The following is a 27,170-nucleotide window of genomic DNA, read 5'->3' as shown; positions in this document are numbered from 1 at the left end:
GCTCACCAACCTGGGCATAAACCCTTACGTCACAAGATGGATCGCAAACTGGCTTTCAGACAGATCCCATAAAGTAAGAGTAGCAGGATCTATGTCCGAATCCAGACCAGTAACGAGTGGTGTGCCTCAGGGCTCTGTCTTGGGGCCCCTCCTATTTGGCATATACTTCTCAGAAGTACAGGCAAGCACGGAAGGGCTGTGACTGACTAAGTTTGCGGATGACTGCAAGCTGGGTGCTATAATAGAGTCTCCGGCCGACATGGAGATCCTCCAGAAGGGCCTAAATGAGACTGATGCATGGTGTCAAAGCCATGGTCTCAAGCTAAATGCAAAAAAATGAGTAGTAATCCCCTTTGGAAAAAACAGAGTACCCGCAAACTACAACAAAGGAGGTAATCCCCTGAAATCTGAAGAAGAAATAAGGGATCTAGGGGCCCAAGTAGATAGTCAGCTTTCCTTTGATAACCATGTTGCCAAAGTGGTTAGAAAATCCTTCTATGTGACCCTTCTAATCACGAAAGGGTTTGCATCAAGATCTAAGGATGTAATGGTGCCCCTCTACTCTTCTCTCATTAGACCCATTATTGAGTACAATGCACCAATTGGAATGTACCTGGCTAGACATCTCCAGCAGCTGGAGAGACCACAAAGGTACCTAACCAAGAGGATTACTGGCCTCAAACAGTTGCCCTATGCAGCACAATTGAAAAAGCTAAGACTGTTCTCTGTTGCATACTGCTTTCTCAGAGGCAATCTCTGTCTAACGTACAGAGCCATGTCCAACCCAGAATTGTTGAACATGCTCCATCTTACCAAAACCAAATCTACTCGAGCTACATGCTCTAGGGATATAAACCTCAACACAACAATGAATAGAACATGCTGGAGGGATAGATTCCCTTCGCAGAGACTTCCCTTACTATGGAACAGGGTCCCAATCTACATAAGGCAGAGCCCCTCACTATCACTCTTCAAGAGGAACCTTGATGAGTGGATGGGTAACAGAAAGTTCACACCATGGATCACACCAACAGTACTACTAGATAGGGGCCAAGGGTACTAGCTGCTAGTACAAGGGTCTAGGGAACTACTAAAGGGGCGGTGAATAGCGCACAATGTGGCTGGGCTAATATATGCCTTCGGGCAGATAGCCCAGTACCAACCTATGAACCTATGAACCTATATACATACTAACTCTGAGATCACAATACAGTGGAGAAAAGGGCAAAGTTGTCCTATAGGGCACGTATTTCCTTGCCCTCAATAAATTCAGTAAATTGCTGAAATAAATTTCACTGTATGAGGGTCTATGATTAGGTGTTCAATGCAATGTGATTTCTGTGAACTAATATAGGCCCTGTTATCTTGTATAAGGATGCAGTAAAAGCTTAGACACTATATTAGTTATCCTGGGGAGAATTGCCATTGTTGATTTTATTTGGCTTGATCAGGTATTGAGAATTGTTGTAATTTATGCTTATGTGACAAAATGAGAGAGGGAAGAAATGTTTAGGAATTTAATTGAATATGTTGCTGTAAATATGGACATATTTATGGCAGGAGATTTTAACTGTATTTTAAGATGTTAAAGAAAAAGAGATTATGATGTTAAAAATGTGGACAATTGAGAATTTGGGATAAAAGCACATGGGCTTACAGTAGAGGAGACTGGAAATGGAAATATATTATTTTCTATTTTCTACAGGATTGTTAATAGTAGAAGAAAATGTTTTGACAACAGTTTTTTCTGAAGATGGAACTAGTTGGATTCAGTTAAAAGGGAATGAAGAGCATTTACAAATAGGCAAAGGGATTAAAAGACTAAATGAAGTTAAATGGAAAAGGTGGGAAAATACACATTTCTGGATATGTGGCAAGATCATGCAGAGATGAGTCTTCTATAAGAAGTGGTCAGAATGGGGGTTGTATTTTAAACAAAAGTTTAAAAATATTATATGTAAAGTTAACAAGAAAAAAGAAGGGAAGGAAAAAGTAACTATATAACATTAAGCAATGAGGCATTTGACAGTCTAGAAAGAAATGATGAAGTTTGTTTTGTTAAGGAACAGGAAGTATATAAGTTGAGTAAGGCTAAAATAAAGCATTTATTGTATAAGCAGAAATATATTCTGCACAAAAAAAGAAGAGTTTGTGCCTTATTTCAGTAAGATTATTAAGGAAAATAATAGTATAATGTGGAAAATAAAGGATATATATGGTATAGTGAATAGTACACAGGATACAATTATGCGAATAGTAGAAAATTATATAGAAGAGCTATTTAAAGGACAAAATATACAAATGCATAATAAATGTAAAGTAGTTCTTTTTTTAGAACAAGACAGTAAGGAAATGGAGAAAAATATTGAAATGGAGGAACTATAAAATGTATTAAAACTGGTTAATCTGGAGTCTGCAGCTGGTCCAGATGGAATTGAATATATAATGTATAAAAATATGACATGGGTAAAAAAAATAGTTCTTTTTTAATGGTGTTAAATGTATGGTTAAGGGATTCTGATATAAAGAGCTATGTAGCAGAGTAATTAAATTTATATGTAAAAAATGTAATAAGGATACATTTCAGCATTGGAGACCGATAGTATTGAGCAATACAGATTATAAAATATTTCTGAAGATTTTACAGAGAAGAATGGAAAACAAAATAAATAAAGCCATGACTAAATCTATATATGGTGTAAAAGGAAAAAATGATCAAGAGTTACTTTTAGTTATACTGAAAGTAGTAGATGATGTATTATGTAGAAATAATCAAGCTAGAATTATGGTAGATGATGTAAGCAAAGCATTTGATTCTATTCAGCAAAATGCGCTATGGGGTATATTAAAATCATGTAATATAGGGAATAAGATTTTAAGGGTATATGTGATGACATATACATTTACTATAGTAAAGGCATTGATTAATGGTTGGTTAGGGAAGGAAATAATACTTTGAAAGGGTATAAGACAAGGGTGTCCCTTGAGTAGTGTATTTTTTTCTTTAGTAATGAATGTGATTTCTACGTATATAAATAAAGAAATGGAAATGTTACATACCTAATGGAGGGGTAGCTGTGCTACTTTTGCTTTTCTTATGCAGATGCTATTGTCATTACTGCAAGAAACAGCACAGGCATGAGTATAATAATAAAGGTTTTGCAAGATTATTTGAATGTAGTAATACTGAAAATAAATAAAGAGAAAAGTCAAGGATTCGGTTTTGATGGTATGCTGGGAGATGTTAAGTTTAACTTAAATATAAAAGTGTTCAGGATTTGTTTTGGAAAACAGGAAAATGCATTGCAGTTACGGAAATAAAAAAATAAAAAAATGGGTAATATGTGTAGGTTATGGAAAACATTCAGATTGTCATTCAAAAAGAAAGTTTATTTGATTAATTCCATTCTTTTAGCAAGAATATCATATTTGGCAAATGTCTTTAGTATGTCTGGTTTATGTGAAAAGGAAGTTTACAATATTATTTTTTCATTTATTTCTGGTTCTATATTGAACCCTGTAAAGAGAGGTATATTATATATTAATAGAGAAGAAGGGGCTTAAGATTGATTAATCCTATAGTTTATGCCGCATCTTTGCACTTATTTAAAAATATTACAATGCTTAAAGCATAATAAAGCATAATAATGATTCATTACTCATACAAATATTGAAAGTATAAAGAAAGTATAAAGAAGAATGATTTAAGCTCAAGAAATGAAGAGAGTCTGGTATTTTGGATGCATACATTTAAGGAGAATAACAATAACCATACAGAATTTTATATTCATAAAATAGCAGAATGTTTTCGAAGAATTAAGCCAATGTGGGAATGGAGAAAGGAGATTCTGCCAATAGGGATGACTGCAACCAGGGATACAGACAATAGGCAAGAGAGGACTGGAATTTATTGAAGAAAACTGGTAAAGGAACAAAGGTACTGGAAGCAAATAACCGGAGAGGGAAAGGCAATAGAATGGGAAAATGCCAAGAATTTATTTGGACTGCAGGTTAGAGATTACCTTCCCTATCAATGATTGATATCAGTCTATAAGCAAAGAGAAATAAATGGGAGGTCCTAAATGAAAGACCACCACTGGTAAAGTTTTTAGTAGACTCTAGAACAGAAGCTGCTCTTAAAAAATGAATAATTTGTACAGCTTACAAAATATTGCATGACAACTATAAGAACCAGTCAGCAGAGGTTAGAAAGGATTGAGAAGAGAGATTGGATAAGCAATTCACAAAGAAACAATGGAGGATATATGCTTGCCTCCCAAATATGCAAGAAAATCTAGAAGATTTAGACGTTTTGCTTGGGAATGTTTACATAGGTATTTTTATTCTCCAAGTAGACTCCAGAGAATTTTTCCTCAGGTAGACAGCAAATGTTGGAGGTATGATAGAGAAGAAAGAGGTAATTGGGGACATATTTTCTGGGAGTGTGATTAGTTGGCAGACTTTAAAGATCCCCTGCAGACTACTGTTTCACAGATACTGGGTGAGCAAATTATTGTAACTAGGAAAATTATTTTTTCTGAGCTATAATACAGAATCAAAATTGCCTAAACATAGTAAGGCCTTACTGGGTCTAATTATGGTGGCAACCAAAAAAGCAATTACTAGAAAATGGAAATCAAAGTCTAAACCAACTGTACTAAAAGTAGTGAATATAGAAACAGAGTTAAAACAACTGGAATTGGGATCTTTAAAAAAGGGTAGGAATAAATTAAATAGAAAAAACTGGGAACTGTGAGAACAATGGATACAGGGGAGAAATAAGGTTTAACTCATTCACGTCAATGGAACTCAGGAACTTTGCACTGTAACTTACAGTGGGTGGAGCCTAAGCCTTTTGACTGAATCAAATTATGTTCTCACATTTCAAACAAATGTTCATATTTCTGGAACCGTAGAGGTTATGAAAGAAATATAAATGGCAAACTCTTCATCACAAATTATTTTTATAGTGGCAGTATTCTTTAAGTTCTTTTACTTAAACTGAATTTTATAAGTCACAGTAAACAAAGTAACTATTACATTTGTAATATTTTGTAAACAACTTACAATATCTCAGCAACTACTCAAGTTTCACACATACCATCAGCAGCATTTTATTCATCTAGCTGAGAGATTTCATATGAGGCTACTAAAGAGTTATGTCTGTGTCTCTTGGTTGTTGAGATATTTAGAAAAATGTGAAAAGAATATCTATATAAATTATTATCATAAAAACACCAGTTAATATCTATTTACTTGCACTAGAGAGAGGTCAAATATTAATGCAGTTGAGATTGCCATTGTGTAAGCTTTAAGATGAAATCTTTTTAAAACTTTATACATAGCATGGTTTTGGAATTACTGATGGAAATATGAACAAGCAATATTTGATGCCTAGAGGCATCAGTGGGAGTTAACTGCAGTTGTACCTGGAGGCATCATTCAAATGTAATGAGTTGAAAGAAAGCAGGATTTGAATAAGCTATGTAATGTGTGACTGACAATGATTGGGTAAATTATAAGTGATATATAATGTTTGCAACTAAAATTATGTCAGTACAGTCTGTGATGTAAATTACTTGCAGGTAAGACTATGTCAATATGGTTTGTTTTCATTTATATACATGTGTGATTGCTTATGTCATAAATGATAATGTAATAAAGATGCTTCTTTTAAAGAAAAAGAAATAAATAAAAGGAAAAGGTTATGGACCCATTAAGAAATAAATAATTATCAAGAGAAAATTTTCTCGTGGAAAATAAAACTTGATGAAATAGAATATAACAGAAGAAAATACTGCAATAATTTTACGAATAAATATTTTTGTGTATACCCATGGAAAGAATTGTTAAAAGTTAGAGTTGCAAGCAATTCAAGCTAGACTGTCAAGATGCAAAGAAATGGTTGAATATCAAGATTTTCTATACAGACTTAGTATACAGAAGCTTCCAGTGAGAGCAAATATGCCATATAAGATGAAAAAAATATGATTTGTCTCTATTGTAAAGAATTTGAGACTAGTGAGCATGTTTGTAGATGAACAAAAACATAATAACTTTATTGACTAAATTGTTTGATTTTAAATATTTAGAATGAATCAAAAATGTAAGCAAATGAAATATGGATATGATCGAGTATTGTCATTATAAAGGAAAAGGTAAAAAGTATGTAGCAAAAACTGATAAAAATGTCTTGCATAACATGGTTAGTTTGGAATCAAAGTGGTAAGGTCATTTTATTCAGTGAAAATGGGATGTGGCAATGATAAGATTTTGGTTATGGAAAACTGAATGGAGATCTCATAACTAAAAATATATTTTTTTATTATTTTGTAAAAAAAAAAAAGCTGTCTTTATAAATAATGTATATATTGTAAACATGTGGACATCAGTTTAACATCTCATCTGAAGGCCAATAACCCTCAGAAAAGTAGCACTCCTCTTGTGATGCACTGCATTGTCATTATTCTAGATACCTTGTGTGGGACTAGAACCCACTGCCCTCTGCACCAAAGCTGAGCGTGCTACCTGTGCTGCCACTGACACTGTCATTACAACTAATGAGATGTTAAACTGATGCCCCGGCTGCCTGAGTTGTTGATAGCTCAGGTGGATGTAAAAGATCCTATGGCATTTATTGAAATGAGTAGTGAAGGTTCCCCAGTGCCTGTGTCAAATTTCCCCTAGTCAGTATAAATACTACCTCAGATTCCCGCAAAAAAGTAACCATAGCCTAGTAGGGCTATCCTGTCTATATAAATAAAGTAAATAAGCTGCTGTGGCACTGTTTTAAACTTGCAAAATGTCCCTGGACAGTTATATGGTAGAGAAATATAAGACAAAACATTTGACTATGAATGTAGTGATATAACACATAAGTGTAAAATAAACTAATAAACTAAAATAAAGTAAGTTAAACTGATATGTGTAAACTGTCATGCATGTTAGATTTACAATATGTGAAGTCACTTTTAGGTTAGTGAGTGCTCTTCAGATATAATGAATCTTTATAAATTGTGTGCATTTTGTGTCATGTCATTGCTGCCCTCATTTTTTCTCTTCCTTGGCACAACTATTATACAATTAGTTAAGCCTGGTTTATTAATGTTTTCTGTAGATGCATAATGTAAATTGCATTTTAGATACTACTGTCCAGGGCTAATTTTCAAAAAGGACTATAGGGATCAGTTCTCCCATCAATTTATTAAATATAGTAAAATTAATTCATTATTAGGTTATGTACATCATAATTTAAATAGTAATTGCCACTTTCACAGTAATTACACCACACACCTGATTGAATTGTTGACCATATTTATGTTTTTACTTTTCAGTTAACGTCATACATATTTGCATCTTTATATACATTACTTGACTTTTATTTCAAATTTTATTATCATGTTACCATGCAAAAATTAACATTGTTGTATTCACCAACATACATAAAATATGTAACACTTAGTATCCATGGACATGTAATCTCTCAGCGATATATGAGGCAGCCCATACTGAGTTCTGTTTAGAATTTTGTCACTTTGCCCTAATTTTATCATTTTGGATGTGTTCCGTCACTGGGACCTAGGACTACATCAAGGAGAGTATATCTATGCCCATTCATTGGTTACATGCTACATTTGGGAGAGATACCCCAAATTCACATTCCATGCACTATTACAAGAAGCCATTGGTCATACCTGAGTGTAGATCTTCAACACTGAACCTTACTCTGTCCCCCATTTTGAGGTATGGTTTAAGGGGTCATAAGCTATCCTGTTACCAAATATATCCAGATGGGTTTTATTTGCCATCAGACCATCAGGGGAGAGTAAAGCTCACACCTTGAATGCCTTAAACAGGTGGAGTGATCCTGTATCCGCTTCATGAATATGGAGGAATTTAAATACTAATCCACCATACCAACCCACCTCAAACCCTCTACAGTGCCCTTTGGTTTTCTTTTGTCTTTAATGTACTCAATCAGTTACCCCTAAACTATTCCTCTGAATACTGTGAAAACAAATGAATGTGTAGATAGAAAACATCCAGTCATAGGTCAGATATCAGTCCTAAAACAAAACAGTTACTTATTTCCATGACTGTGTGTTTCAAAGTCATGAATCGTGCTATTTACCCAAGCTTTCTCATGCATTTATTAATACATTTTTGTATCTTTATTGTCACTTGCATGTTTATAGATGAGACTGCATATTATCAAGGCTCAAATCAGTATTATATCAGGTATTTGATTCCTCACTGTATACAAATACTTGAAATTATTCACAACTACCTTTGCTTTTACAGACCAAATTGTTCCCCCAAAGTGTATTATGACAGCATCCAGATTGCCAAATCTGTTATTCAAGTGGGATAACAATAAATGAAAATAATCCAATCATATGCCTTTCAAATATTTAAAAATAGCTTCCATTTAATACTGTCAAAGCCCAATTGTTTCTTGCCAGACTCCACTCCCACCCATCTCTCACCCCAATAGTATGGCGAATGGCCACTCAAAATACTTTCTTTAGATGTGCAATAAAAAGAAAACAATTAGTGCCTTAAAAACCATGCATCATCTTTCCCTGTTGCTGTAATATAGGTTAGGAAGGCATTTGATGGCTGTCTGATGGCCCACTTAATGACTTCTGAAATCCCTTCAATACTAAAATCTAATGCATGCCTGAGCCTGAAAAAATGGGTTCCAAAGCAGTTAGAGTTGATGTTCAGCCTTTGCTATTGAGACTTTTGGTATGGCATCAAAGTCTCTTTTCCTCTCATCCCTGCTTGATAAGTCAAACACCCAGAGCTGTAACTAGGGCAAAGCAAAGGAGACAATGCCCTGGGCACAAATCATCAAGGAGCAAGATCAGCAGGTGCTGATGGTGCTAAAGTGCAGTATCAACATTCTGCAAATAGCTAGAGGTATATATTTTTTTGCACAAGCAAAGCAAAGTATGCATCTACATAACCAGACACATTAGGTGTCCAACTGCTTTCCTAAAGGCTTTTTAAATGTAACCTGCTGATCTTTTTTTAAATAATCTGTTTTGGAACATTTCATTCATAAGAGTATACTGCAGCAATGGCATCCCCTATGTTAGAGGCTCATCAGCCCTTACTTTTCAGCCCCCTAATAACACAATAATTCAAAAGGCTCCATGATGTAAAACCAAAGAAAAGGCTGCCACACTGAGACTGTCAAAGCACTATATGTGGTATAAATGGTATAGTCCTGGGAAATATTATATAAATACTGCAACAACCAGGGTAAAGGATGAATGCCCACATGCCTTTGGTCTGCCTGTTGCCTTTGTAAACATGTTCAGCCCTGCAACATTTTCCCTACTGTCCCTCATGAAGTCCATCAGTTTTATTGTCTGAAACGAAAAACTCACAGTAGCTAAATCGACCCAAATTTTTCTAATTACTTCCCCTCCCCTCCATCCATACACAAAGTACTTCAACATCAGATACAGTTTTCCTTTCCTACTGTGGTAAACTATGAACAAAGGCCTAAAATCCTTTACAAACCCCATAATAATCCTTTCTTATGGTAGCAGTCCATGATTCCATTAACACGTCTGCATATGCCTTCCAGTTTCCCATGCCCCCTGAAGGATTCCTGATGTCGGTCTACCTCTGGAACCAGTATCCAAAAGGTATATAAACAAAGGTGAGAAAAATTGTTTCTCTCTCTCTCTCTCTATCTCATTGCTTCTCTCTACTTGTCAAGTCTATCTGATAACTGCATGATTACCAGTCAGCCATGTTATTTATTTACTTTTCTTTTATTTGTTTGTTTATTATTATTCATTTGTTTTGCAAGTTCACTAGCCCACATTCCATTGCATTTATTATTATTAATTTGTTTTGCAAGTTCACTAACCCACATCCCATTGCTGTCCAAGAAGAAAGAGACCCCAAAAAAGGTAATACCCCTGCAGATATTAACTTCTTATGTTCTTTAGCACAGGCTGTCAAACCACTTGCCCTTCATGTAACCTGCACCTGCACTCAATGCTTTTCACCCCCAGGTCATACCTAGCTTTGTATCCCTTTTGTCCAATGAACCCTTTACAGGAATCTTCATCCCTTGTTTAAAAGCAAACCATTACTAACTCATGAATCAAGCTTTTCAGTTGATATGTGGCACCTTCTGTCCATAGCACTGTATCTCAGCAGCACATACCCACCCACCCAGGTGTTTCCAGATCTAATGGCTGATATGAAAGACATATTATCACACTTCCAACTCACAGCAACTTCCATGTTCTCAGACAAGTGTGTTGTATGTGATTACACAGAATGTTTCACTTTGCCCTTTTACCACTGTTTTTCCTCCCCTTCGTATTACTCGTTAGTGTAGATTTCTGTCTTTACCACTGTCACTTGCATTTTTATATGCACTTAGTATAACTCTAAGAGTTCAAAGCTGACCTGACTTAAATCATGCCAAGTTCAAATATATTTGCCTTATTGTGTTTTGGTAACATGGAATATCATTCAGGACTATACATTCAATTACTGCAACTCAAGCACTTCATTTTACATACAACTTCAAGATAAAGATGAAATCTGCATGACTTAAACTCTGAAACTCTGGTATAAGAATCCAGTGCACAACAACTGAGCTACAAAAATGTCTTACACTGGTTGCTGTCACTCAGGGTATGCAATTCAGCTTTAAGCAGGTTGTTTCACAGAACATATTATCATTAACTGAGATACAATGTAATTTTATCAACAAATTCCTTATGCTTGTTTAGTTGAAAAATGAGAGGGCCATACTGGAATAAATGACATACCACAGCCTTTCCTCAAGTAGTCTATGATACTAATCAGGTACTGCATAATTTTGTTTAGCAAAGTTTGTATACTTTTATGTTTTATCTTCTTCTTTTTTATTTTTAGGAAAAAGACAAATTGAAGTACACAGTTAATTAAATTAATTGAATGCTTATTACTTTCAATACAAAGTACATTAGTATGCTTTCCCATGTTTCTTTCTTCAGCCTGACTAGCCCCATTTTTTTATAAAGAACAAAAGGTATACCATTGTTACCTTAACACAGCCCTTCAAAACTCTGATCACCACAGTTTCACTTTTTTGTTTTACAAACAACTTACTACTTCCAGGAAATGAATTTAAAGGCGTTTAAAAGAAAACAAGATTCTTAACACAAGCTATATTTACCAGCTACTTAAAGCATCCACTTCTACTACACTTTTTTACATAAACCATACGTTAACCAAGAAATATAGTAGAAAGCCAACCCCGATGACATAGGGCAGCCATCTTGCTACTTATTTTTACACCACATATCCAGTTTCAGCAGTTTATCCCAAAACATCACAAAATATCCCTACAGGCCACTCACCCACATAAACCAGTCATATCATCTTGCTCTTAGGAGCTGTTATGAAGTAATCCTGTTTCACCTACACCTGCATTATCCTATAACTTCTTGAGCTGAGTTATTTTGTCCATATTTGATAAATCCTCTCTCTTTTATTTAATTGCATAATGCAATCTTACCACATTAACCTTATATTCCGGCATGACCCACATTACTGGCAGTGCCCTTAGGTTTCACATACATCAAACAAGGCCTTTCCATAGTGCCATCTATATGATTTTAGGGCAAGATATCGGTGTGTTAACTTCAACCTTATAACAGCTGAATTCACAAATGTCTAGTAATAAATATTTGTTTTTTTTTTTACTTTTTAACAGGCTAATTCACAAATCCATACTAATAAACCAGATACTTCAAATTTCCATCCACCAGATTTTTATAGAAACTTGTTTTTAACCTTGTTTTTTGGTAATCACACTAATGTCTATTTTATATTACATTTATCAAGTATATCTGATGAACTACACTTGCTTAGAAAACTTATCAAATAAATCCACAAAATATCCAATTTAAAATTCCCACCTGGGGCTTACCTTTCCTGCAGTCAGTCAGAACAGTTCACACAATTAAACCACCAGTTAATGGACAAAAGTTATGTCCCTTTACTGGAAACAATGTAAAGCAGGCTAGCTCTTAACTTTACTAATATAACTTATTTCTCTTGATTTTCATGCCATACCTCAATCCTTCCTAATGTCTGACTGATACATATCTCTTAGAACCAAAATGAAGAAAAACTTATATCACCAAAATATGAGCCAAGCCTGGAATACAGTGTCACAAGAACTCCACCAGAGTGATCAAACAGACATTTTATATAGTGCTTTCATCAGATTGTAACAAAAGACTTCATCAGAATGAATAAAACCTTATGCACTCCCTTTAAATATACTAAAACCAGTGAGAACACATGGCATAATAAGCCAATTAAACCTCTAATTACATTAATTGTCAGCAGACTTTCTTAATTTAAAACTACATTTTTTGTGGAATGACACAAAGGAAGAGATTGCTACTTTTATTGATTATTTGAATAATACCACTGACTTCTTAAAATGTACCTATGTTCACAACAAGGATGGTATTAACTACCTAGATGTGGACATTAGAAAAGATCATGACAGGAAATGTTTTGTTAGTAACTTGTACAGGAAACCTACCTACTGTAATAGTTTACTGCATTATGAGAGCAATCATCCTGAATTTTTAAAGAGTGGTATTTTAAAGGGACAATTTGTGAGGATTGCCTGAATGGTCAGTACAGATCATGATTTCCTTTTGCAGTGTGGGACACTCATGGAGTTGTTTTTCACCAGGAGATATCCCACTACTTTGATCTCTACAATACAAAAGGAGATTGTGTGTAAAAAAATAACCAGAACATTTATCCTATTTTGGAGGTCAATATGGCGAGAAACATTACAAGCACTTCTTGGATTACCAACAAGGCTGATCCCTCTAAGTATTCTTGTCCCTTTGTAACTAAGGTTTCCAATGACCATCGATGTATTATTATTATTATGATTTTAAAGAAAAATTGACAGCTATTTTGGAGTAATCCTGGAATTTTAAACCAGGTGGGTTTAGACATGCCACAGATAGTATTTATGAAAGGTTGCAGCATCAAGCAATTACTTGAAAGTGAAAATGTTTTTGATAGCAGTCTCACCATAATTGGGACAAAAAAATGTGGCTGTTGTTCTCAATGTCATTTGGTTATAAATTGTGATCACATTAAGGTAAATCATACATCCATTAAATCTAATGGCAAATTTTCTTGTAATTCTAAATTGGTTGTTTATGCTGGCTTGTGCCAGCACTGTGATGCGTTTTACATTGGGAAAACCAAAAGAAAGTTCAGGGACAGAATTTATGAGCATTATAGGGACATTAAAATGGCAACAGAAATAATGCCTTATTTAAGCACACAGAAAAACATTTAACACACTGTTTTTTGTTTGCTGTTGTTGAAGGGGTAAAAATAGACCCTAGAGGAGGTCACTGGGAAGATTATTTAGAATTTAGGGAACTTTGCTGGCAAATTAAGTTAAATGCCTGCCCCCCAGGTCTCAATGACAATATCACTATTGGCAACTTAGGCTGCGCTTATATGTTATATAGTTGCAACATTTTTCAGCTCAAAATGTACAAATGTGTTTTTGTGTACACATGTTATTACTAACTCGAATATCTTTTATTATTTTTATGGTAATAATATTTTTTACTTCTGTTTTACTTTAAAATGTATCTATGAATTTTTTTTGTTGTTGTTTTAAATTAAGAAAGTCTATTGACAATGTAATGAGATGTTTAATTGGCTTATTATGTCGTGTTCTCACAGGATTTAGTATATTGAAAGGGAGTGTATAAGGTTTTTTTCATTCTGATGAAGTCTTTTGTTACAATCTGACAAAAGCGCTAAATAAAACATTTGTTTGATCACCCTGGTGGAGTTCTTATGATACCTAACTCTTCCTTTCCAGTGAGTTCTGACATGAGCCTGTTCCACCTATCTTTTGCACAAGCATGAAGGAAGGGGAACCAACACAAACCTTGTTCTCTAATTAGCATTCTACAATACTTATTCATTTTCTTATGTAGGGTGTTTACACAATCTATTAAAATTTTATAAATCCAAGCTGAAAATAATGTGCTACTCTCAGAATATCCTCTCCTTTTGCCAACTGCTCTTCTGTACTACAGTGTTTAGCTGCTTACACCGGTCTAGAGATGTAGTGCATTCAAGAGTTTATTACAGAAGGCATGAAGTCCAGAAGACTAAATAACAGTTTTTGGCTTAATAAGTGCAGTTGCTTAAAAGAGTTTTCTTCATATTGGCAAAATCTCCATTCACTCCGTGCTGGGGGAGTTGCCCACCACATTTGTTTGAATATATTCCACAGCATGAAGAAACTTTAGTTACAAATGCCACCCCTTTTCTAGCAAAGTGCCGATTTATCTTTCTGACATTGTGCAAGCAGCCTACCAGCATTCACACATATGATGTTGTACTATAATTTCTTCAGCTGAGTGACTTATGTCTGTTTTCAGACACAAATGCCAGACTGTGTCATATTCCAAATTCTATTAATGATGTCAGCCTTCATAAAACAACTCCTTGCAGCATTTCCCACTGTTCGGGAATCAATCTCCTCTTTAATGACTTTCTTCACAGAATTAGCAAAAATGCATTCAAAATGTACCTTACCAGGCGTGTAACCTGGCCTACTCTTTGTACTGTACTCAGTACATTTTTCCCAGCATCACTTAGAAACACTGTGGCTTTTTCAGAGTATGTTATGTCTGCAAAAGACTAAATTAATGCCTCCAGCAATAGCTATATAGCTTGCTTACAGGCAGGATTTCTATTCTAAAAACAATATTGTTAACAGTTTGAGAGGAACAGATGAAAATTATACATGCTGGGGGAGGCAACATTTTGTGAGAGATGTGTCCATTTTTTTAATCGGCGCATGAGATGGGGTAGCCAAAAGAGTTTGAGTACAAAATGTAATTCTTTGGCTGCACCTATATACCTGAACTCCGTTCAAACCACTTAGAGTCTTTTATGTATTAATAAAACCTTTCCTTCTTAACATTTGTAAGTCTTTTGCCCACTAAAACAAAACTGGTATCGCTTACATTTACGCTCATAACATTATGGATCTTAACTGGCCTTTCATTTTTTTATCAATTTGAAATGCTAAGAAAAATAGATCATTTTGATCTTCAGTTTTCTAAGTCCGTGTCATCACACAACCTCCTTTTTCTTGCATATCATTTACTATTAAACCAGGTTGTTGTTGTTTATATTCCCAGCAATGTCTTGCTATTATATTTAGTTTGACTATTGTTCATGTATACTTGTGTGTTCACTTCGGTCTTACTATTTTGTTTGCTTCATGTTATTTTGCTGCTGTACCCTTATTTTACACTTCCAAGTCTGCAACATCTGCCTACGAATATCTGTCTGCAATCCTGATTTACTCTGATATCTTTATTTATGTTTATTTGTATTTTATTAGTGCAATAATGGTAAATGTAATTGACAAAATAAAACTCCAAAATTGATTGTAAACTTGCCATTAGGAAATGATGCACAACTGGATAGTAAAACAGCTAATTAGTATCCTGGCACTATTCATTCCTTTTCCCAGAGGAGAATATAGTAATACATTTTTTACAACAGCAATCAAGTAAAACAGTTACCAAAGGACATCCCCAACCTGTATACACACACACACACACACACACACACACACACACACACACACACACACACACACACACACACACACACACACACACACACACACACACACACACACACACACACACACACACACACACGCACAGACATGCACACATGCGCACACACACACACACACACACACACACACACACACACACACACACACACACACACACACATACACGCACGCACGCAGACCTGTAGTCTTTCTCTCTCTCTCTGGTTATCTATTTTCTAACCTCCTCTCCACAGATACCAGGATGGTTGCCGTTGATAGGTAAGCAGCCAAGGCACCTGCTCCCCTCCTCAGCTGGCTACAATATGATAACACCAGAGCTGGTCATCAAAGCACTGGCATCCTTTTAGATTTTTAATTAGCCCACCGTCTTGTGATATTGCAGCCTGCCAGCTGATTTTTTTTTTTTTTTGAAATAGTAATTGTTTACAATTTTAACACAGCAATGAACATTCATTTCCCATTCAAAAAAAATTATAATATAATGTGTTATATTAAAAATGTATAAATTCCTAAAGTTAATATTGCATTATGTAGGTCTGCAATAAGTAAAATATAAATGTGACAAATCTTTCTAACTAGCAGTTTAGGTACTAACATTTAAATAAATAAGGAGGGCATTGACTTTTTAACCAAATGAATAGAATAAATTGCAGTACAAAATATCTTTAACTTTGTACTAGGTGACCAGAAAATGTTAAAACTATTTCTTCTGTTTAACAAAATATTATCACAATGCCTGCAAGTCCCTAGGGTTCCTTTCCACTATATCTTTTCTTACAGCATTAATTTGTGCTCAGAACTTAGACAAAAAATGTTTCTACCAGTTTTATACCAGTTTTATTTAAAGTCTTTTCCCTCCAATTCATACTTGATGTTTCAAAGATGTTTGGGAAGGGTTCAATATCCATGTCTAAAATGATAAACAAATCACTTATGGTTAAACATAAATATTAACAGCATTATGCCTTAACAGTATGCACATCTGTCGACAGTGTGTGTAGCATGCATGCCCTCTAGTGTTTAAGCATCTTGTCTGGCTCTCAGCAAGCATTTTCCTTGGCAGTAATTGCATTGAGGATGCTGGAAGCAGTGTGCTCTTTACACCAATATAATCTTGGTTCTGTCTAAGATTTTCCTGGTGCACATATATTTTACCCTTTCATACCCACGTGTGAAATACTTTTATGAAAATAATGAAACAGATAGACAATGCAGGTAGTAATTTATCAAGTATTCATTTATACATGTATGACATTTTTCTAATAATATTTGATGAGTGCAGGTTGTCACATTAACTGCAATTTTTTTGCTTTAAACGCTGTCATTAAATTTTAGTCAATTTTCACTGGCAAGAATTTACTTTTATAATACAAGGTAAGGGACTGTTCTTCATACGTGTAAGTAAGCAATAATACCCTATAATGTGGAAATTAAAGGTAAAAAGTAGACCTTTCAGGGGTGAAAAGGTCATCTGCCTATGGTATCAGGACTCACACACCCTTGGGAAGTCTATTATTTTCCTTTTATGCTCAGTCATGTAGAATATTCATACAATATGTGATCTTTAATAATGTATCTGATAAATTGCTTTGCATTTGTTTAATTATTACTACATATATAAAACACACACACCACACACACACACACACACACACACACACACACACACACACACACACACACACACACCACACACACACATGCAAGCACCAGTTTTATTTAAATTCATCTCCCTGCATTTCGCAGTTGGTGTAAGACAAAGAAAACTTACCTTTCCCAGTTTCTATTGACGAGGTACAGATGCACAGTCTCTTACATGTAGACAGAAACTCACAAACACACACACACAAACCCGCATATATAAAAATGAAATCTGTGCTAGATGCTTAATCAAGTGTTTCTACACCTATTAAATAAGCTAAATTACTTCCTAAGTCTTTTGATTTGTTTAGGCTGCATGTCTTCTAATTTCATGACAAGAAGTTTTCCACAAGCTACAAAAAGATGATGACCTAGTTTGTGAAATGTGTGTATACCTCAGTATTAAAAACTAATATACTTTTCTCAGAACATCAAGTTTGCAGTAAATTTCTTCAGACTTATTTATGGTTAGATGAGCATATAATAAAACCCTCTACTAGATACAGTAGATAAAGCTTAGATATAATATATTTCATTCATTTTTCATTGTTGATATGGAATCAAATATTAAAGTCACTGACAGATATACTGTGCATTTAACATGATCCTAACAAAAACAAAATCTTCTTTGTGATTCAGAAAGAACCCTGGTGCTGGCAATAAGAGCTGTGGCAAAAAGGGGCCTTTTACACAATGCGGGAATTTCCGATTTTTAGACATGCTAGCTGAAATGAGGGAAGACTGCATTATGAGCTAGTTTGCATGTCTTTGAATCATCCCCTCCCATCAAATGGGGTTTATGTAATGGTTAAGATCTTTCCCTTACAGATACAAAGTACAAGGTTTGCTTCTAACGTCTGGATATTGGCTAGGCTTGTAATAGTTTCTAGATTAATAACCTACAACTTATCTATGACTATAGAATGATAGATACATAGATATATAAAGGCTTGTGACACCCATGATTACTTAATGCTTTGCAAAGGGAATTCTTTCTAATTTAATTGTATCACTAACAACAGTAGAAAGTAATTTTCATTCTGTTTGTGTTTCTGTGACCCCACCCTCTTTGTTGCTATGCTTTCTCTTGCATACTTTTTTATTTGCTCATTTTTTCTCTCCATTTCTTTTGTTATTATATGAAGCAGCACATCAGTGTGCATCTGGAACACTGCCAAAGCATCTCAGTACCTCACGGGTGGCAGCAGCGTGCCACCCCACCACCAGCTGCTGAAGCATCCAGCATATCTGGGTGCTGGCCCCCACATTAACTGGCCAACCTCCTGTTCTACCTGTGCCACTTGCATCAGGTAGCTGTGCACAGTAGGCTGATAGCCACCGGTAACAGTGTGATTGGAAGTGACTCCTTTGTCAACTACTGGCAACTTGCTGACTCTGTAGGAGATATCACTTTCAGGAAGTGAGATGTTGGCAGTGGCCAGATGAAGAACATTCTTCTGCATCTCAGTGACTCATGTCCCTCCCCAGCACTGGTTCCATATTCTGAAGTAGGGCCGAATGGTAACAGTACCCAAGGTGACAATCTCCCATGGTTCTCAGATGACAAAGGCTGTGACTGTGAATATCCAGTCCTAAGCCTTATTAGGTGTTCCCCTCCCTTTTTTGCATGCAATCCCTGTTGGTATAACACTCTTCCCCTCACCACTGTCTTTCCTTGTTTGTCTGATGTCACATTCACCACTGTTTTCCCCTCCCTGACTGAATTAACCCATACCCTGTTAGTCTTGTCTTTCTGTGATACCTAACCTACCCCTCTTGCCTTCCTCTTACCTCCTTCTCTAACTTTCTCTTCTCTTAAAAAAAACGCACCTGTCCTCAAAAAAAAAAAAAAAAAAGATTATTCCTACTACCCCCCCCCCGCACACCTTCATCCTCTCATTCCTTATTTCCTTACCTTCTGTTTTGCCCTCTGCTTGCTTCCCTCTTTCATCTCTGTCCAATACTTTCATTTCCAACTTTTGATCAGGTCAAAACAAAAATGGATAAACACTCCACTCACACATATCCGAAAAGGACTTACTAAGTAGTCATGTTTTTCAGGTCATGCAATGCATGATGGGTCACAGAGAGAATCCTCGATACCCATATATAATCAGTGAGAAATAGCACTTCTGATTGTATAGCAAAAATGGAGTTCAGTCTATATCATGTGATTTGGATATTGCCATCAATTGCACAAATGATTTAAACATTGTTGCACAGCAGTTGTCAAATATAAAATGGAATAAGCTTACATCTTTATTCTGACTGGTGATGTGGCTCAGGTTGTTAATAACCTGCTTTGTATGCTGTCAGTGCACAGAGTGTGTATTCCATTCCCTCATGGTTGTGCCCTTTAGTTTACTTTTTGGCTTCCACTCTGTTGTTTGGTAACATTACCTGATATGGGTTCCCTGACCCCTTCAGTATGACTCCTTCAATAGAAAACACAAAGCTACTAGAACACAGATGTGATGAAATTCCTTTTATTGGACCAGAATAGGTTTTGTAATAGCTTTCTAACTGGCATTGGCACCTCATCATGAGTTATTAAGTTACTGATGTTAGTGATAGTGCTGAAATATCCACCTGTGCCTAAAAAGGGAAGAAAGAGAACATAATTTTTTCCAATAGGCTAAAAAGAGAGCACTTGAAAAATGCTAGGATGGAGAAAAGTGTGCAGCTCAGACTATACCTCAAAGACAGAGTGTTTGTGTTTGTGTGTGTGTGTGTGTGTGTGTGTGTGTGTGTGTGTGTGTGTGTGTGTGTGTGTGTGTGTGTGTGTGTGTGTGTGTGTGTGTGTGTGTGTGTGTGTGTGTGTGTGTGTGTGTGTGTGTGTCTGTGTGTGCGTGCGTGTGTGCGTGTGTGTGTGTGTGTGTGTGTGTGTGTGTGTGTGTGTGTGTGTGTGTGTGTGTGTGTGTGTGAGAGAGAGATACTGAAACTGTAGAACAGTGAATCATGTCCTGCTATTAAAATTAAAGTTTGGAATGTAGGGTAGATAACAGCGAGACTGCTTTGACACTTAATTAGACAATAAATCACTGTATAAGAGATGTGCAGAGAAATTAGTTAAATGTAGAAAATGAAAATAAGAAGTTATAATCTGAAAATTGTAAATTGTTAATCTGTCTAGCAGGCAATCTTTGTGAGATACATTTTTTTATTTGGGAAATATAAATTAAAAACAAATGTCCAGTTCACAGTGGTGGAAAATTTATTTTATTTATTTATTTATTTTTCATTTGTTTACTGGGCTTGTCTAACTGGATATATTTCCATTTTCAGTAGAGGCCTGGGGAGAAAAGCTCCACATTTTTTTTTGTCAAAAATTAAACAAGCAGGCAAAAGAAGAAGAACTAGACAGTATAAATACAAATGTATAGAAAATATACAAGTCAGAGGAATATACATTCAGAAAAGACATGGTCTAAATACAAAAAGTACCAGAAGGATAATCATGTATACAATTTGTCAGATTGATTGACAGGCAAAAGTATTCTATAGTTAATAGTTGGAAGCAGGAAAACAGGTTAGAAAGCAAATTAGGAGAGCAGTTTTGTACCTAAGAGGGGTAAAAAGGGTGAAAGTGGACCCAAGGAAGTAGGAAGATAGAAATGAAGGAGGTAAACAATTTAGTTAGTCAGGGTTAGTGCAGGGGCACAACCAGTGTGATTTTAGGTGAATTTTGAGTCTTTGTTTAAAGAGAGACAGAGATGGTAGTAGAGTCAGATCTGTAGGTAGAAGGTTCCAGTGTTTGCCAACAGTGTTTGAGAAAATGCTATCACCTGACAAGTTATTAGACTTAGTAGTACAAACAAGTAATCTACTTGAAGAACGTAATGAAGTTAGATTAGTATAAGGGGTGATAAGGTTAGCAAGAATAGGAGTATTTTTAGGTTGATAAAAGATTTTGTGAGCAATGATGAGTTGGGAAAATGCTAGCATGTTAGGTAATTCAAGCCAGTTGAGCTGCTTAAGATTAAGACAATGGTGTGTCTGGTATGGATTGCTGGTAGCAAACCTGGCAATATTGTTATAGGCGTGAGAAATTTTGAGGAGGTTAGTTCTTTTTAGATTAGTATAAATTGGTGAAGCATAGAGAAGCGTTGAGATTAAGTGAGAGTGGGCAATGGTGGTTCTGGCCAGAGGAGTAAGGAAAGGTTTGATTCTGTATAAGGAACCAATTTTTCTGTTCACTGCTTGTATGGTGTTGTTATGCATATCATAGGTGAGGTTGTTGTCGATTGTGACTCCTAAAAGTTTGGTAGATTGTTCAGGAGTTATCAGGGTGCCTTTGCTAGATACAATAGAGAGATCAATAGGAGAGGACCTACTGGTAGGTGGAAATAGTAGAAGTTTAGTTTTTTTGGCATTCAAAAGAAGGCAACGTTTTAGGAACCATTCTTCAACTATGTTAAATACTTTTTGGGTTAGGTAGTGAAGTTCAGAGGTGGAGTTAGCAGAACATATAAGTGTGGAATCATCGGCATATTGAATACAGGTGGCTTCTGGGACTGTTATGTGAAGGTTGTTGATAAATAGCGAAAAAAGAAGGGGTCCTAGAATTGAGCCCTGGGGGACTCCTATGGAGACTGGTAGGAGGGATGATAGTTTATTTTCCCAGAGAACTGCTTGTTGCCTATTGTTAAGGTAAGACTTGAACCATTGAATAACTGGGGGATCAAGAGCAAGAAGTTCAAGGGTATTTATAAGTAGGGGATGATTAACCATATCAAAAGCCTTTGACAGGTCGATGAAGAGAGCGGAAGAGAGGGTGTTGTTATTTTGGTTCTTATTGATGGTATCTGTGAAGGATAGAAGGGCAGTGATGGTGCTGTGAAATGGCCTAAAGCCATGTTGGCAAATAGCCAAAATATTGTGTTTAATTAAGTGGTTAAGTAACTGATGGTGAATGCATTTTTCCATGACTTTAGCTAAGGGTGAAAGAAGAGCTTATAGGTCTGTAGTTAGAATAGTCAGTGGATTTACCACCTTTATGTAGTGGGATGATATGGGAGACTTTCCAGATTTCTGGGATGATACCTTCATTAATGATTCTATTTAGTAGGATGGATATGGGAAAGGCAATGGATTTTGCTGCTATTTGCAGATACTCAGCAGGTAATTGGTCTGCTGAGGGGGTAGAAGGCTTAAGCTTTAGGAGGATTTTGTAGATAGAGTTAGTTGAGATAGGGTGAAATGTGAAAGTTGGTGGAGGTTTAGAACTATGGGAAGGTAGCCTCATGTTATCAGTGGAAAGCTGACTTGCTAAGGACTGGATGGTCTCTGTAAAGTAGGTGTTAAAATTATTTGCAGTTTGAAGTGGGGTGTTTTGATCAGCATCATGAGGAGATGGTGTGCTACAGTGACCAGGTTTAAGGAGTCTATTGATGTTTGACCAAAATTTCTGAGGTTGCTTTTGGTGAGTTTGTTGAAGCTTACTATAGTAGTTCTTTTTGTCAGATAGTATAGCCTTTTTTGTCATATTTCTCAATTGTCTAAAGGTTTGTCTATCAGGGGAGGTTCTGTTAGTTCTCCAATTATGCCAAGCTTTATTTCTAAGTAGTATTTTATGCTTAGTCTCAAGTGTTAGCAGTGTGTGGTGTGTGAAAATAAGATATACAGTTAAATGTATGGCTGATATGTGCAGTTAATATACCACACAGAAAAGGCAGGGACTACCATGAAAATAAGATATACAGTTAAATGTATGGCTGATATGTGCAGTTAATATACCACACAGACTGTGGTTTAGCTAACTGAGAAACAGAGAAAGAAAGAGAGAGAGAGAGAGAGAGAGAGAGAGACAAGAAAATGTGTTGTTATATCAGTCTAAGGGTCTGAAGAATAGCAGAACTGAGCAAAGTTTTGTTATATTGTCTGAACTTAAGTTTATAGTTACTGTTGTTCTGGCTAAAATGTTGTCTTAAGTAAATATAACTACTCTTGTTATGAGTAAAACACAGGTGATAGATCAGTGATGGTGAACCTATGACATGCATGTCAAAGGTGACACACCATAACATTTTGGGTGACACACCAGCATCCACCAACACCCGAGTTAGCAAAGAAACTGCTTTTGCATTTGTTGCTTGTGTGAATTGCATTGAATTATTTTGTGCCAGGAGCCAGGTCAACAACACTGCTGCAGAGGTCAACACTGCTGCAGAGGTAAGGCGGTTATTAACCTGAAAGACTATTTCAGTATACTTTGTCGATAGTTGGCAAAGGGCAGTGCTGACATTATTTTCTCTTCGTGGTTACTCTTCTGCACAGGGCAAGTCATCTGCATTTCTAGGAATGTGCTTTTTTACATTCCATTCAACTGCCCTTCTTAATCCCTGCTAAAACTGGCAACTTTTTACAGTTAATAATGACAATAATTAGATTTATAGTCTAATTTTACTTCAGAAAAAGTATATTAATTCACGTTCATTTTTTTCTGTCAGTGTCTCAAATTAATAGTATTAGTAGTTTAAAACTGTCCCTGTCTCTTATTTCTAGATTTGTCCCTGATTCTGTTGAGATTTATCCCTGATGTGTTGAGAGCTATGCTGTTTTATTTATTTATTATGTTTGTTTGTTTATTTATTTAATTTACTTTATTTTTTTGGGGGGGTGACACACAAGCAGAGTCAAGTTAGGCGTTTTCCAAATTTTTGACATGCCAAACCTAAAAGGTTCATCATCACTGTGCTAGAGCATAGACCTCATTGATCTTAACAGTTGTTAACATTCTGAGACAGAAGTTGGGACTGAGAGTAAATCCATTATAAATCATGCTTTGCCCCCAAAAAAAATAGTTGCTGTTCAGTATTCCTAGGTTATGTCCCCATTTAGTTAGTCAGATGGAAAAGTTCTTAAGTATTATAGTATCTCATAAAACCAATGTCCAAGTTCAAACCTCTAACTGCCAGACTGAATAATTGAATAAACTGTATCTCCTTTGTTCTGCTTTTGAAAGGTCTACAGAAGCTTCTTCAAAGAACCATAACTGTCATGTCTTATACAGATTGATCAGACTGGGAAAAGTGTTTTGTCACATTGGCTTGTCAGTCACTTTATTTGTAATTGTTTGTCTATGGGTATTCATCCAATTCTGAGTGGCTAACCTGTCTCTCTTGTGTAACCTGTCTCTGGACATTTGTTGCATTTGATTAGATAAACCACATTTTTAGAAGTGCATGCAAATGAGCCCTGTACTTCAAAGTTCTGTACAGTGAAATTGTTGTGTTTGCACTTCTACAAATGATGACATGCTTTGCACCTTGGTTGCAGGGTGCTGTGCCATTTTGGGCTATGTTTTGCTCTGGTTTAAGTGCGTTTCTGGCAAGATTCTTTAGATTTGATTAAATGACTGCAGTGGGAGTGCTTTAAAAATGTCACTCAACTTGTAATCCTATCACAGTATTGATTGGGTGGCCCTTTTGGTTCTGTAGAGTTTTTTGTAAAACCTTTGTTGGCCAAATCAAAGGTTATCATATCCATATGTCTCAACTTCAAAACTCAAGAAATCTGAACAAAACTTGACATAATGGGGAACTCTTTGCCTCATAAATATAGAATATTAATGCAGTTCTTGTTGTTACTGTCTTAACCCTTTCCTTCATGACTATTTAGGATGACAACTGATTACATCATAACTTTATATCATGTGGGATGAATATAATGTTCTGTGAAGTTGCATCTATAAAATATTTCTTCTACACCAGCTTTATACAAAATTGTATGTGCATGTATGTGTGTGTGTGCATATGTGTGTGTGTGTGTGTGTGTGTGTGTGTGTGTGTGTGTGTGTGTGTGTGTGTGTGTGTTTGTGTGTGTGTGTGTGTGAGAGAGAGAGAGAGAGAGACTCAGGCTAACAGAAGTGGTCTAACTGGAGGATTATTTTTTGTTTTTTTTATAATAGTTATTTATTATTGTTTAACTTTTATTTTTTATTTAAAGCATCCATCCATTTTTACTTAGGTACGATTTAGGGATAGAACCATTTTATTAAGTAAATTAAGTCAATCTCACACATGGGTTATGTCTTGACTAAAAAAACATTTAGTTGTTCAAAACCCTCAGCCAGGGCCGGATTAACAAGTGGGTTGATGGAGCTACCTCTTCAGACCCAAGTGTCTCAAACAGTCCTAGTTTTGTCTGGACTCCTTCGCTGTTGTATCCCTATGGTCTATAATCCACCATTGCACTTGACACAAACACCTTGTGCCTTAGAATGTACCTGGATGTCCCTTTCTTTTGGAATAACCCCCTCTTCATCATGTGTTAATGCACTATGATTAATCATGTGTTGTTTAGTTGATATGAGATTCAGCTAAACTAAAATGTTTAAATCCTTGTGAATTTGCAGTCTCAAAATAGCAACACTGTTGAGGTTGCACAATACACAGAGGGACAAGCCCTCCTGCATCCCAACCAATGTTACATTTGCTGTTTTGATTTTATGATATTTACTACAAGAAAGTTGTGATCATTCATTTCTGCTATTTCAAGACTTGTTCCAAGCTGCAACTATGCATAGGTTTCATTAAAACTTACATGTTTAACAGAAAGGATATGTACTATAATAATGATGTTTACTAAGGATATTATAGTTATCATGGTGGTGGTGCTGCGGTAGCCTTGTCGCTTCACAGTATGACGCTGCCCGGTTCGATTCTCAGCTAGAGCATCTTCTGCGTGGAGACATGCGTGAATGGGTGTATCTTCGTTGATGGTTGTGCTGGTAATTTGGCATGTAAAAATCAACTACCAATCATTAGCGGACCGGAGTTCCACTGTGGAGAACCCTAACCAGGAAAAGCCGAAAGACACAAACAAACTAAGGATGTTATAGTTCAAAGCTATGCATAAATAATTATTACCTCAAGAGAAGTATACACCTTGAGAAGTATGATTTCCTGGTAATTACAGTACCAGGGCTCTGATCTCTTATATTATGCTATGTATATTCCTTGAGTTTGTTGGAGAAAGAAAGATATTTTTATTATGGAAACTGTTTCCATTTCACATCTGTTCCTTCTTCTTAATTTTTAAGTATGGCATACTGAGATGAAAAAGTGGTTATTTTTTAGGTGAATGAGTTTATCTTTTAGAGTAGTCTTACATTTTTAAACTTTATTAACATTTCTTATTTGTCAGCAATAAACAATCCAAAACCAGCAGCAACAATCAAAGCTCATGAACTATATACCAGTTTACATGGACTGGAATTAAAAAAAATTACACTTGTCAAGTTACAGTAACTCCCTAGAGAGTAGAGTAGTGTTAATTCATTCTGGTACATCTGTTTTCCCATGTGTTACTTAGGATTTGACACATGCTGACTTAGTTTACAATAACAATGTTGTAATACTGTGCTGCCTTACATAGGCAAAGCGGTGTTGTAGGTTGTGTTGCTATGGATAAGACACTTTTCAAGTAATACAGTTTACTAAGATAAGACATTTTGCATAGAACCTCTGGGAAGTTGTACTAGTCTGAATTTGCTGTGCCAGGATTTTATGAATGAAGCAGTGGAAAACCATATATCATGCAAGGTGAAGATTCTCTTATTTCCATACAGCTTATTTCATAATGTTTCACAGGAAAAATAACAAAAAAAAAAGCAAAACTGTTCAGCATTTACACTTCTTTGGTATTCACACTGAAAACTTCTCTGCATGCTTCCAAGTGGTCTGTTTTCATCTTAGTAATAGGTGTGTTAGCAGTGTAAAGTGTGAAAGTATATATATATATATATCTATATATATATATATATATATCTATATATATATATCTATATATATATATATATATATATATATATATATAAACTGGATACTTGAAAGCAACA

The 27,170-nt window shown here is 35.6% G+C and overlaps 1 protein-coding gene across 1 annotated transcript in view; it reads left to right on the top strand.

Annotated features, from left to right (window-relative positions):
* LOC122813289 (FRAS1-related extracellular matrix protein 1-like) overlaps positions 1-27,170 on the top strand; it is a 1,751,891-nt gene that overhangs the window by 1,618,316 nt on the left and 106,405 nt on the right. The window lies entirely within an intron of this gene.

This window comes from Protopterus annectens, chromosome 10.part0 (genome assembly GCF_019279795.1).
Source record: "Protopterus annectens isolate FY-2018-M chromosome 10.part0, PAN1.0, whole genome shotgun sequence".
NCBI classification, from domain to species: Eukaryota; Metazoa; Chordata; order Ceratodontiformes; family Protopteridae; genus Protopterus; species Protopterus annectens.
The sequence above is the reverse complement of the archived record's forward strand: the minus strand, read 5'-3'. Positions and strand labels throughout refer to the sequence as shown.